The sequence below is a fragment of the Ischnura elegans genome, chromosome 3, assembly GCF_921293095.1.
Source record: "Ischnura elegans chromosome 3, ioIscEleg1.1, whole genome shotgun sequence".
In the NCBI taxonomy this organism is placed as follows: domain Eukaryota; kingdom Metazoa; phylum Arthropoda; class Insecta; order Odonata; family Coenagrionidae; genus Ischnura; species Ischnura elegans.
In genome coordinates, this window is record NC_060248.1 from 55857737 (window position 1) to 55870305 (window position 12569).

Genomic DNA, 12569 nt, shown 5'->3' on the forward strand with positions numbered 1-12569 from the left:
GAATTTACTGATTGATCGACCATGAATAAATCTGCCGATTGTTGGTCTCGAAAGGGAATTCCCCATCCAAGATGACTGCTAAGGCTTGTTTTATGACGCTTGCCTCCTGGAGATATTTCCAATGAGGATTTTCAACTCTTACTTCGCATAAATGTTCCCCGTTGCTCGAGGAAGGAGTAATTCATCACGATAGGAGAGAAAGAAAACGTGTATCACGATTGAGATGAACAGCATCAAATTATTCGTGGGCACTTTGCGACTAAAACCGCCCGGGGAAACTAATATTTCATTTGAAAACATAGCGGTGAAATCATAATAGCTTTCAGCGATCTTTTTTCTTTAATACCAGCAAACTGGAATAAATTAAATGGAAGGGCAAGTTTTAAAGGAAAAGCTTCAAACATTCTTATATATTACTTTATGTGAAGTGGTGACAAAAAGTAGTAAATATGACGATATTACGCATTATTGCACGCAATTCTGAGGGAGTTCTAATTCACTAACATGATGGCACGAACAAATAAATTGGAGGAAGGTAAATACCTTCAAAAGATGACTAAAATACTGTGGTAAAGCGCATCAGAAATATAATACCATCAAGAGGAGGTTGGACTGCTTAAAATTTCAACTTGGGAAGGATTGCAGAATTACTTACGGCGACTAGAAACGTATTTTCCAGACTTCTCGACACGCAGGGATAAGATTCAGACCGTCATAAATACAATGCGAAGTTTGATATCGAGCGTTATCTACGGGAAAATGAAGCGATCAATCTCCGTTGTTGAGAACGTGGTGAGTGGATTCAACTGAAATTGCCAATGGCTCGGGGGTAAGAGTTGATTTAACCTCGTTTCCTTCCTCCCCATCCACACCGATATCAGTCAAGAGCATCTTCACCCGTCCCAGGCAGAACGACGCCTGCCTTCCTTCGCCGCCGAGATATTTTCTCTCCGGAAGGATTTTAACTCTCTCCTCGCTTGGATACGGAAAGTAGCTGTTAACAAAAAGCGAAGGTAAAATTCTCGGCAACAATCCTGCTGCTGATGAAGGCAAAATCTTAGATTTTGTTTCAACACTTCCATCTTTCGTATTATCTAATTCCTGAATACATCCAAAACTTTATTTTTAGTTCATATTTTATTTCTATACCAGCGAAAACAGCACTATTACCACTTAAGTCGGGATTTTTAACTTAACAATTAAACGTACACGCACATCCATGCCCTGGATAAGGGTAACCTGCCATAGCGGTTCTCGAATTCACGACCTATTGTGGGGCAGGCAAGGACTTTACCCCACCACAACTTTGAAAACTGTATGCACTAAATTTTAACGTGAAAATAATTTGTATTACCATACATTTTTGATAAAAATTTCTCATCTCATTATGCTATTGTTGACATTAGTAATAATTTGCTGCATAAATTTTATAATGTCGCCTTATGGGATGTTGGTATACGTGTTCATTTTTTGTTGTTGTACTGAAGGGGTAATATCCTAGAATCATGGACTTAGACAAGACCCAGGATAATTAAATGGCCGATAAAATAACTTGAAGACAAGAAAATGAAATAAAAAAACGTGCTAATTTCCGAGTAAATTTAATTTTATTTAAAGAATGGTTATTCCATTGGTAATTGTAAAAAAATTAACATACAACTTTGCTTTACTCACAAATTTGGAGATAGATAAGTGATTGATACTCGAACGATAGCAAAATTTTGGCGAAGTGAAATATAAGGTACTTAATCAAGTAAAATATGTGACCATTTTCCACCGATTTATAAAAGTTCAAGTCAAGAGGAGAAAATGGAACAAAAATTAATCGCTTCTATGTGATAAATAGGCTAGTAGCCACCCGAAATGCATTACCATTTATGAGAACCTAAAAGTGAGCAGCGCTCTCAAAAGATAGATATTTCCGCGCAGTTGGTAACTCAGCGTGGTGACTAACGTGAAAGAACGAGTCTGAGAATAACAACGACTAAGGAGGTGAGATGAGGACACTTAGGGAAAGCCAAGTTCGTGGAGAAAAACTTTGGAAAAATGTTGCCCCCAAGAGTTTTCCCTCCCACAATTTTTCGAGAGCAATTTTGAAATGAAACAAAAATATGAAGGGTGGAGCGAAGGCGTTCAGAGATGGAGGGGGAAGCAGGGGTGGGGGGGGGGGGTGGAGAGATGTGGGCGGGGGATGGGAACATGAAACTCTCATTTAACTTTAATGCTTTATCAAAGAGGGAAGAAGTTCATTGGGTTGTTATAGGGGGACCGAGAAGAGGCAGAAGAGTAAACATCAGATCTGAATGAATGGCAGAGAATAATCGGTTCAACGTCAAATGATGTGGAGTACAAAAGAGGGAATAAAACTGTAGCCATGATTTTGAGGAGAATATCGTCTTGGGAAAACGTTGAAGCCCGTGAGAACGAAAGAGATGCAAAAAATGGAACGAATTAAATACTTGTAGGGAAGAGGAATTAGCAATATATAGCAATAGCAGTAATAATAATAGTATTAGCAATTAGCATTCATGAAAAAAATGGTTGACTGATGAAGGGTATGTGAATGAAGGTATGTGACGTTGAAGGTGTGTGAATGAAGAGTTTGTGATGATATGTGAAGTTGCAATTGACATATTATGGAAGTGAGTAAAAAATATTTCTAATACGAAAGAAAAAGGCAAGATACGGGGATAATTAGCCCGAAAGTTATTTTTCTACGCCCGAGAATGGAAAGTCGCTAGAATCAAATACGAGGCAGGGAGAAGAAGGGATAAAATTTATTTTTCACGATAAAAATGCATGATTAATGAAGGGAATAATATTAAAAGTTGCGAATCACAAAATATGGAATTGAATGAGTAGATTTCTAAAACGCATGAGAGATAATTGTAATAGTTTTAATTTATCATAAATAAAAATGGAATGAATACGGAAGGAAAATGCCACATACGAGGATAAATAGTCCGAAAGTTATTTTTATCTACAAGAGAATGTGTTTCTGGATTTAAAGTTTCTCTATACCGGAGGATCATTTTCAATGAGAGACGAGTCAGAACAATTGAAGCAAGAGACACCCGTCCGTCCCTAAGGATTTGAACTTATTTCCTCATAATTAATCAGAAAATGTTCGCGTAAAAAGGGACCGTTTTCATAAAAAAAAAAGACCGTGATCCTTTGTCCTGCAAACTTTGACGTCAAATTGAAGACAAATTTTCAGCTTAAAATTTTATCTCGAGAAAGTCTGATTTATTTGCTCCCACGCGATCTGGCTGTTACGTATTCTTCGGTATGTTACACGATTGCCTTCAGCATCAAACGAAATATTTTAACAAATAAATCACATTGGAAAAACCTGCTAGCTTTCAATGCCTTCTCCCTCACACGGGCCTTAAAATGAACCATACAATTAATTATTGGTACTTAAATATGCAATAATTGCGATTATTTCATCAATAGTTTATGTGGTTGTGGAGCTCCCTGATCGGTTAGGATGCATAACTACTTAGTTCTATGTAAACGTGGAATAAATAACAATAACTTTATATTTATTTCTTTGGTTTTTGCCAGGATGCGAGTAATTATAAACGCACCTTCATGATAAATTATATCAAGGTAAAAAAATGGAGAATGAATGAATAAGTACCTTACTTCATTCACATAGGATGAAATGCCATATATGTGGACAAAAAAAGGAATCCGGATGGCAGCAAGGAACGATAAATATTTACTCATCCAAAGTGAGAACTAAACATTCATTAAAGATATTACTCATGGAAAATAATAGCTCATACACTCCAATGTCACCAAAGACGTAATAATGCGACTGATTATGCGGCAGATAAAAATAGATTTAAAATGAGCAAAGCCTCCAATTCAACACCAGACGTCATTTTCAAATGGTTTCTCTATGGTGGTAATCATAAATGATGCATTAATAAACGCAACACTTTGAGGAAGACCAGAAGCAAAGCAAGCTATCTTCATTCTCACTCCCATCTACTCACGCGCAGTCAGACATGAGAGGGAGGATTTATCTAGGACAAAAAACAAAAGGCAAAGAGAACGAACATGTTCGGGCGAAACAAGTAACTCAAAACACAAAGCGGATTTGAATCACACGCAAGTGGGAAGGCCTGTCGAGAAAGCGGATTGAGACTACGAGGAACGAGAGACTAAATTGCTTACTATGTAAGAACCTGGGTCCAAGTAAAGGTAAAATTATAAAAATAGAATTTTCTCATATTAAACGATGTAAAGAATATAATAGATAAAATTAGATTTAGAAGGGGAGGTAAAATATGAGATTTGGAAGATATAGAGAAATCAATTCATTTTGAAATATATTTTCGCAATAACTGTTAAGGTGATCGGATTATTATACAATAAAAACTCAAGCCTAATTACTGAGACAAGATTGCCAGTATTCCACTATTTAATGGATTGTGATAAATGGGAGTATTTATCAGGGATGATAAGTTAGAAATACATGTGGTGAATTGATTCGAGCGCAAATAATAACTGAAAATATTGCAGAGGGGCAATAAAGTTGGCGGATTTATGGAATCCTGTTGTGGATGCGGAATATCAATAGCGAACTAGGCATTGAAGGTGAAAACCAAAGTTCCACTTAAGGTATAATAAACAAAAATACTCATACGCTACGGTGCAACGAAAATGGTAGAAATCACGACGAGGATAATGATACTTCGAAGAAACATAACTCTCGATTCATATTTAAATTCATTTTCATAGCAATAGTTTCTATGGTGTCAATCAGGTGAAGGTACGAAGATTAAAAGCTCAAGTCTCAATTGGCGAGACAAGAAGGAGAAAAGACATACAATGGAAGTAATTTCCTCACTCTCACATCCTTAACGGCATTGATCTCACGTATAACCAGGCATGCTAGGATTTATCTGTGATAAAAAGGGAGAAACATATTCATGGAGTGAACTGGTTCGGCCGAGAGGAGTAACTGAAAAGATAACAGCGGAACAGAACAGCTCGCGGGGAATCCTGTCGGGAGGAAGAGGGATGACAATGAGGAACGAGGCGATGGGTTGGCTTTCCAGGGAGTTTTAGCATCGCGTGGGAGGGAAGAGAAGGGCGCCTCGCTAGAAAGAGCGAGGAGCGACACGGCTGCGAAGGGGAAGAAAATTGAGAGTGTGTGCTCGGGATGGGTGACGAACGAGGCAGGAGGAGGGGGTGAGGTGGGGTGGGGGGAGAGGAGGGGAGGGAGAGATGGGAGAGGGGGAGGAGTATCTTGAAGATTCAGAGCCATCGGCAGAGGCGGGAACCATGAGGGAATCAACTTAATGGATTGCCTTTCTCGTCTGCGAAAGTCATTGAAAGGGCGAGAAGTTTAAACCCTTGGGGCATATTCTTGGCGGGAGAAGGCGGGGTGGATAGAGAGAAAGACTTCCTGCTTCAGTCGGTTCGTCTTATTACTCTCTCCCACGTCGCCATGCATTCCTACTCTCCTAATATCATCCCCACCTCACTCTCCTACTCATGCTCCACACTACAGCTGCTCCATTTCCTCTCCGTCGCCTACATAACTGCACCGCTGCTCCGGAGTCAAGCTCATTAGTTCTCTCGGCAACTTCATCTTTTTTTTTCGGCCGAATTTCTTTTTCAAAATTCGAGATCAAAATAAGAAGGATGAGAAAAAAGAGAGGTAGCCGGTTCGGCTGTGTGATAACGGATTTAAAGAAAAAAATGCAGGAATAAAGAAATGATGGAAAAATGTTTTTACTTTCCTCCTTCGTGCCGAGGAAATTTTCCTGTACAATTCCCATTGCGCACACGTGCAGTATTCTCCTTTTTGGAAAAAAATGAGACGCCTTCATCACGTTGGTGGGATTTTTCCAGAATCGGAAATTGAAATTCTTCAAACGTTTCTCTTGGAATTGAAACGGTCTTACTAGGAAGGAAGTGATGCGTAGCTACAAGTACGAAAGAGTAAATCGAGGGGAGAGAGAGCAGGTTAAAACAACGAAGGTAATAGAATTAAATGATGGAAGGCTTTAACACAAAAAATGTTAAAAAACGTGAACCACCATTTCCACTGTCTGAAATGTTTGCATAGCGAGTGAGCGAACTCTATTTAATTAACACGTTGGATTCTCTGAACTGAGTGATGCCATTAATGAAACTATTGAAAGAAACTATGCAAAAAAACCAACATGATTAAAACTACTTTGTACCTTGAAGATGATGTAGTAACATCGAAACCTAGGTCAGGAGTAAAAGTTTGTATTTGTGGTAAATTGCATGTGTTTCTTTCAATACGGAAAAATTCCACTTCGTCACGCTTAGGTCCTCTGATTTTATACATAAATAAATTAAAAGGTAAATCAATTGGTTCGTTTATTCGTATTTATACCACAAAATAATTTATTCATATACACGAGGACAAAAACTCTTGAATTCATGCGAGGTTTTTCTGGAATTGCAAGTAATAGGTATAAAAATCGATATGTATAGTTGACAGTGAAAGGGGACAGTATAAGGAAAATTGATATATTAAAGAATTTCTTTTGTTTTGAAGGATGTTGGCAAAAGTAGCGAAAACATTTGTCATGCGCGATAAAATAAAGCATCAGCCCGAATCAATCCCCAATTTCTTAACAGCGTAACATGCTTCCTCCTCAGTCAGAAAAACCCAAGCAAAAACAAAGGGTGAGTTTAAGTTTCCAAGAGAATATTTGACAGCATTATCATTTGCAAAGTCTCGTAAAAATGACTGACGAACCAGTAAATTCTCTTTCTTGTGCACAAATTCCAAGTGAATCCGTAGCTACATGAATTTACTTGAAATTTAATTGCCGGCGCCAGCATTTTATGCTACAGAGACTACTTTCTGGTAAGGTCTAGGAGTGCCGAAAGTAAAAGTAATATTACTCCAATAAACATAAAAAGATTCACCACCGCTTCTTGGCTAATTTATGTTACGATAGCTACACTCGGAAATGATTTTGATTCAATAATTCCTAGTCCCCAGACTGACGGCGGCCAGGCCGATTATCTCTGCCTAAAATCCGACAACATCTACGTATTTATCCGCGATTAACTGAAAGGCTGCGTAGCGGTGAGTTTCTGGAAGTTAATAGCTGCGGTTAACGGAATGATTCGTGTGATAAAGTTCACTTCTCTCGTATCCTCTACACTATCAAATTAATTTACTCACTAAAGAAGGACAAACAATGCAATACGTTTATCAAAGTCTCTTTTTTCTGGAGAAATCTAACTTTTCATATCTCTTCTTTTAGAGGCGATGAAAACCCTCCATGAAAGAATGAAGGCATAGGTAAAGGAGAAAAGTTTTTAAAAGAGTTAAACAAATTTCCTCAAAATACATGTAAACCACCCGATTTTTACAGTTCATAGGAGGATGGTTCGAACTCAGAACTATGGTGATGGCTCTGGAAGATACCTAAAATATCGAAAGAAAAAAGTTAATTTTGTAAAGCTACTAAACGGATCTATTTCTTCGATAAAGAGTCGACTCACTCTTTGCTTCAGTAAAATTTGCAAGAACATACTATAGGAATTTTAATGAACAAATAATGAATACCAATCTCCAAAGAAAGAAATCAAAGCAGTGAAGTGCTAAAATTAATAGATCAGTACACATTCAAATAGATTTAGGTGACAAAAGTTTAAAGTTTCTCCAGGCCAAATCACAGTGTAAACAGCATCAATACGACCTGAGTATAGCGTATTTGCTTCAATTTACAGCAAGCAACAGCTGTGGCAAATGAAAGTTAGTGATCGCGGTAGTAATTTCATTGAGGGCGAATGAGCTTTTGCTTGGGAAAGCCCGGAGGCAGAGAGTGCCCATAAGAGTGGGTTAATGGCTATTCATGTTTTTCCCAGGCTCTCCGCGTGGATATGTGTGCCTCTGACCTTTCATTAAACTTCTGTTAATAGCGATAGGCGTTCCATTAAATAATGGTGGCTGTCAGAGGTTGGAATTCCAACGTTACGAGTAAGCTGAAAGTGGCTTAGTTGCTTAAGAATTATATTCCGACAATAGTCTAGGTGACGCAACAGTTGCACTCTCAGCATTTCAATGTAATAATTGAGTTGGATTAAAACCTGCTCAGATGGAGTAGAGGGAAAATGTCTGACAAAAAATCAGTAAAGTCAAATAAATTTACGAAAACATAATTTGTATAATTTCAATTGAGAAAAAATTGCTGGCGACATTAAGAGATGTTTAGTTTTTATATATTTCTGATTTATTTTCGCGGAGAAAACGATTCCGGTGGATCTAAAGTAACCTCTCTGGAGCAAAAATCTCCCACAACTGCTACCCTCATTTTCATTGCCTAAATTTTATTTTTTTAAAGGAGGTACCTATAAAGATAACCATGAAGATACTGATGCATTTTACATTATATCGGCATAAATGGAGCCCAAAGGAATAAAAACATGCTCATCCGATGGGAAAGAAGTTCAATACTTTTCTCCCGAACCATAAAGAACTTTAATAAATGCTAGTCATAATTTTGTATGAGCATTTGCTTTTTGCATGTAAACGCCTGGTGCCCTAACATCTCCTTCCACACGCCTTTTTAAGCGACTTGCGGGGTAGTATGTTGATGTAGATGAATGTATATATCCAATTTTATCGGTTTTTTTAGTATAAAGTCTGCCAACAAAAATAATTATAAGACGGAATAGAAACTGGCTATGAGGATCTTCAGCTCTCAGCTTCCAGCCCCAAAATGGCAAGTGTACCACTGAGGTAATCCTCTTACATATACGAGACTTATACATATATCGGTGACGGCGATGAACTTGGCGTCCTATAATATTTTTTTGTATTTATATATTCACATATTTATTTATACATTTATTGATTCATTAATGCCCTTTACTCCCGTATGGCCAAAAATGGGGTTTTCCGGCGACGGAAACAAACCATGTTGCCCGAAAGTCTTGTTTGCTATTTACCGGATGATCCAGATATGACCTGAAAAATGAATGATTGTGAGAGCCAGACATTTTACCGGCCTACGTGTCACCCCTTTGTTAAGCCATGAAACTCCGATTAGAGTCCTGGGTTAGGGGGATGGCCATCTGGCTTCACCGAACCCAGGTAAGATAAACAAGTCAAGTCACCAGCTTTGAAAAAAACTTTCCTACCGCAATCGTCACGAATAAGTTAATGGAGTCAAAGAAAAGCTTTGTTGACTAAGTAGAGCGTGACTAAATGACCAATCCCCAGATGGTTTACTCCAATTGATTCTGAACACCGGATCACATAAGGCATCTCTCTGGAAGACAGAAGCATATGGAAATCGCATAAGCGAATGATTAATATAATAAAAAGGCTCAGAGGGGACCAAAGAAACCAAACCGCAACCTCCCAGTGCTGAAATGAGCACGGCAGCCATCTCGCGAGACATCTTTTTAGTTCGTATTCTCATTGTGATGGAGGGGTTAAAAAAGACATTTCTCATTCAGCCAAAACTCGTAAACTGGACGGTTTAGCAGGAATTTTGATGAAAGAACTCACTTCGACGACCGAGGGATGTTGCGCGAATATGAGAAAAAAGCCAAACGCGCACTGCGAATGAGCGTTTAAACGCTATATAAAATGGAAGAAAATGGAAATCAAATAGGGCGAGATAAAAAACAGAGGGTACGTGTGAGAAAAAATTTATGCATTTGGACATCAATATTTACGTAGTCATACTATTAACAGCATATACCTTCTTTATTTCATATCATATATTATTTTTTCGTATTTCATATTAAAAAAATCATTCTTCCTTTGTTTTCCTTGTTTTGCGTTTTCACGCGCGGTGAACATGCCGACTACATCGAATGAAATTCTTCGTGCGCACTAAATATTTCTATGTCTTTTCCACCCTGCCAATTATTACACGAATGAATACTTCCCGACCGCAGTGATTTAGCGACACATGTACACGGAAGAGTGCTTGTTTGACCCGAATAATCTAAACTTATTGACTCTTTCACCATTGGTGATGGCAACGGACATGTTTTTTTTTTAAATTCTACTCTGAATTGTATGAAAATGATTCAAATATCCATATAAAAAGATTTTTCGAACCATTAAATGGAAAACTGTGCACAAAAATTACCTTCCTTTGCGTTATTTATAACCCAAGTACAAAGAAACAGGAGGAAATAATAACATGACAACAAATATATATACCTGTAAAATCATATAATACCTCCTTGTATTTAATTCCTAATTAAAGGAAAAGAAAACACATGCTATTCTGAGAAATCAAATTTTTTAAGGAGGATGAGGGATTTTACCTACGAAACAAACTGAGCATTCTCAGCATTGGTCTTTGAATTAGAGATCGGCGATCTCTAACCAACATTTACTCTAATCCTGCCTTATGCTCTTTTTACTATTAATTGCCGTCCTTGGGGCCAGGAAAAATTATAATAATATTTTGGTATGGATATTTTTTGGTCCCTCTCCTAATTATGGTCTCTTTTTAGCTTAGCTTGATGTTACGTGAAAAATGATCCTTACCGCTCAGCAAGACTTATTTATAGAGTGGCATATATACTTATGACATATATGAGACAAGAGCGGAAATTTTTATAGTGCTGACACTTGTGAGAGACCAAAATGGGATTTACCAATATGAAAACACCACTCGGCTTTTATAAATGTGACAAGTACTTTGTTATCTGAATGAGAAATCATTCTGCAAATATTTGCTTTACTCGGCATAAAAAAATTGTATCTTCAGGCCATCAATGAAAAAAATAAGAAAAATAGAAATAAATACCAATAAAACGTCGGGTAATTGGAAGAAAATGATCGAGACGAAATAGCACTTCATAGCTATGAAATTGAATAAACACCGGGGTGGAATTGGGAATATTTAATTGAATGATAAATATAGAGGTTCAGGGTCGATAGATAATTCATTTTCCAGCTGATATACCAAAATGATTTCAGTCGCACAAACACGAGAAAAATGATTCATTACATCAAATAAACAAATGACTCGATACAAGCGCTGCTTAACAGCTAATCTAATTAAATTAAAGTATTGCAGTGACATTTACAAAAGCAGAATTAAGAAAATAAGATAATAAATCATGTTGGAAACGTTTACTTAACTTTACGAAGAGTTTACGAAAAATCGTCAAAAATAGATCGCCCCTCTTGCTCAGCTACTTAAATTTTTAGGCGAAGGGAATTTTGTGAAACCGCATTCCAGAGGGGTGAATTGAGGGGTCTTCCTAATTTTTGGGGTACTCGTCAAGGGCTCTTTTATAATCCTACTGAGGTCGAGCCCAAACAATAAAGGCGCCGGTTCACGACCCTTAACCAACCCATTTGGAATGCGTCTCACCAAATTCCCTAATAGCCGATTTATAAATAGATTTATCGTCGTAATGCATTAGTTGCGATAGAATTAACAGCAGTTAAACACAACGCCAAAATTCGAGGATTCTCATTCAAAAAATGAACGATTAAAAAAAAGAAAATCGTCGTTGAGATGAAAATTTTCCACGAAGTCATGTCGACAAGACGATGAAAGCATTTTGATGTCGGTCGATAAAGTCCAAGAGAGAGAGAGACAGAGAGAGGAGGAAAGGGAAAAGAGAAGCGAGAGCGAAAGAGAGAAAGGAGAACTTGTCCGTCTTGCAGAATGGGAGTAGAGGTCGCTCGCTTCCATCAAAAGATGTACGAAGCTCCACGGCGTCGAAAGATGAAAGGAAAGAGATGGGTCGGGGGAAAATCTCTTACGCGGCGTTCCGAAAAAAGAGCAAATTGAGAAGAGCTTGAAGAAAAGGGAAGAAGAGTGGATGGAGAAGGTGGAGATGGATGGGAGTGAATGGGGGAGGCGCAAATATGATGGAAGAGAGGAGAGTCAAGAATGTAAAGGAAAAAGGTCGGACGACAATAAGGACTGCCCCTGATGGAAGAGTAGGTATAACCACGATTACGAAGCACAGAGGAATAGCGTGCATCAATACATCGGCTTCTGCGCATGGAGCGAAAATTGAAATAGGTTAAGTCTACATCACGCGATGCATCTGATGGGTCTAATTGGCTTACTATGACGATATATTTTGCTTTCAAGTTTATATAGACCAAAACTTTTATTCTCAATTAAAATGAACACTCACAAAGAAGGAAAGGCATCAGGAGTTTGATAAACTCTATACATAAGTATTCACTTCGCACGACTTTGGAGTTTCAATTTTAGCCTCGAATTTTGGTTACCACACAGCTATAACGCGCGTTCTTGTATGTATTGCCTAGATGCGAAAGCAGGATACGACTTTTCGAGTCCGATATTGAGACATTGAAAACGGTTGATGCAAGAATTTCTTTTTTTTAACATGGATGATAAATAGTTCTCCTAGACCGGAAATAGAACTACGAACATTAGGCCTCTAGCCCTAATACCTAGTATCATGAGCCTCGGTAAAATTGCCTTAAGCATTAAAAAACCTGGACCAGCAATGCCAACCTGCCTGCTCCACAGCCAGGTTTACTCTGAGGCGCTGCCGGTCTTTGCCTTGTCGTTTATCCTTGTGGCGATTTTGTCTGT

General features: G+C 38.0%; 1 protein-coding gene across 1 annotated transcript in view; it reads right to left on the reverse strand.

Annotated features, from left to right (window-relative positions):
- The window catches only part of LOC124155829 (trithorax group protein osa-like), an 846253-nt gene that overhangs the window by 27281 nt on the left and 806403 nt on the right, over positions 1 to 12569 (reverse strand). The window lies entirely within an intron of this gene.